The sequence below is a fragment of the Palaemon carinicauda genome, chromosome 28 (genome assembly GCF_036898095.1).
Source record: "Palaemon carinicauda isolate YSFRI2023 chromosome 28, ASM3689809v2, whole genome shotgun sequence".
NCBI lineage: Eukaryota > Metazoa > Arthropoda > Malacostraca > Decapoda > Palaemonidae > Palaemon > Palaemon carinicauda.
In genome coordinates, this window is record NC_090752.1 from 15,995,491 (window position 1) to 15,997,990 (window position 2,500).

Sequence of the window (2,500 nt, forward strand, 5' to 3'; positions counted from 1 at the left end):
TTTAATTAATGCTTTATTTAATGAGCCCGTTTTCCCTCCTGGAGGAAGAATTGGGAGCGAGAAAGGTATTGGTTAATTAAATTCCCAAGGTGTGTTACCTGTACGGTTTCATGCGAACTCTCCGAGGGTTGTAAGAATGCTGGAACACGGGTGGTTGGGGGGGGGGGGGAGATATTTCGACTAGAAGAGGTATTAGAATTCAAGCTGGATTGTTCGGGTGAATCTTGGAGGACCATTTTGATGTTTCAGGTTCCTAATGAGATTAGGAGGGAAAAGGAATTAAGATGAAGCTATATAATAGAATTTGACTTTTTCGGTAGATTTAATGTTGCATCATCGTCTGTGGCTTAATTTACTTATTATTATTATTATTATTATTATTATTATTATTATTATTATTATTATTACTTACCAAGCTACAACCCTTGCTGGAAAAGCAAGATGCTATAAGCCAAAGTGCTCCAACGTAATGAACAATTGAAATAAGTTATATTAAGAACAGTAACATTAGAATAATCTTTCATATGCCTGTATAAAAAAAAAAAAAAAAAAAAAAACACGGGGAAGAAAATCTTGTGCCCGAGTGTCTAAAAACGTTAGTGCAATGTCATAGAAAGCAATGTTAACTATTCTTTAAATATTGGGGTGACGAAAGATCACGTTCATAATTTTCCAGATTAATCTATAATACTCTCCGAAATGAATGTGCCAGTTGTCCCAAATGGTAATGCTGCTTACGTAAATCATTGCAATTTTAAGTATCTTCATATTTTCGAATATTATACATTCCCTATAACAAGCTACAAAGAAATCATAGATGAGCTCTTTTTTTTTTTTTTTTTTTTTTTTTTTTTTTTTTTTTTTTTTTTTTTTTTTTTTTTGAAATATAACCCTGAAATATGAGTTGTTGCAGATTGTCATATTTGTATTGTTTAAGGGGAGAGAGTCGGAGATAGAATAAAAGACTGAACTGAAAATTAACGAGATAGGTTAGAATTCAGCCATTTCAGTTATTTTCAAATTATCATAAAACCTTAATTGGAATATATGCCATTTTTGATGCAACTCTAAATATGGTTTGTCATTTTTTTAATTTTCAGCCTTTAGAGTATATGTTATTTCGGAAAATTTTAACTGTTCCAAGAAGCATTAAATGCACCTGGACTAAGATTCACGGAATGGTCGAATGTAAAAGTGTTGACATATGCAACAAAGACTTAAAGAATGCTAAATGAACTTGGACATTAAATTTGCTAGATATTGTAACAAGAAAAAAGTAAAAGAAAATGAAGCATTTAAGGTAATTTAGTATGTTTGCCTCTGTAAGGACGGAACTGAAACAGAAGAATGAGAATTCCAAACAGAGATGAGTTTCTTTGTAATCATTGTAATTCCAGGCATCAGTGAGAAATTAATGCAGTGCAATTGAGCAAATGTAGAAATCCCAAGAAGGACAAACACTTCAGACAACAAAACATAGAACGTTGAATGCAACGTAGACTTTGTGCAATATTATTTAGCTTAGTTAAAATATTGATGCACGAGTGAGTTTCAAAGTTTGAGGATGAATTAGTGATATGATAAAAGCGAAGCAATTAGGCTTAGTTTCATAATATCATAACGCCTGTGCATAATTAAAAAGTTTTTCTGATGAATGTTTTCTATATAAAAAAAAAAAGTGCATTGGGGACTCTCACGCAAAACGAACGCAGAGAAAATAAAACCGTGAAAATTGGTCCGTTTGGAAGTGGGAGTAAATTACACAAAAAGCCATTAGCTGAATGAATTAAAACGACTCGTTTGGTTTGTTTGATTATTTGCTGATGGGGCTGGTTGCTACCAGGGTTACGTGGCGAGGTTCAAGTGGAATACATAGGAAAATTAACCAAGTTTGAAGTCTAACGTGAATTGGACATTTTGCATGACCGTGACCTTGTCCTTTGACATTAACATTTATTGATTGGCGTGGATTTTCGTACACTTAAATATGAATCAAGTTTGAAGTCTCTGTGACAACGATGTCCAAACTTATGGCTGATTACGTGAATTGGACATTTTGCTTGACCGTGACCTTGACCTTTGACATTATCATTTATTTATTGGCGTGGATTTTCGTACACTCAAATATGAATCAAGTTTGAAGTCTCTGTGACAACGATGTCCAAACTCATGGTTGATTACGTGAATTGGACATTTTGCTTGACCGTGACCTTAACCTTCCAAAATTTGATACTTTCCAGCTTTTTATATAAGTTAATCCCTGCAAGTTTCAGTACTCTATGATTAAAATTGTGGCTAGGAAGCTGTTCACATACAAACAAACAAACACATTAACGGGGGGGGGGGGGTTAAAACATAACTTCCTTCCAACTTTGTTGGCGGAGGTAATTAACATTCTCTCCCCTTAGGGTACCGGTTCATTTTCAGCAGATCAAGTGAAGAAAGAGCATAATGAAATATATATATAGATATATATATATATATATATATATATATATAT

General features: G+C 33.3%; 1 protein-coding gene across 1 annotated transcript in view; it reads left to right on the top strand.

The window, feature by feature from the left end:
* Nucleotides 1–2,500, top strand: part of LOC137621694 (uncharacterized) — a 179,344-nt gene that overhangs the window by 135,665 nt on the left and 41,179 nt on the right. The window lies entirely within an intron of this gene.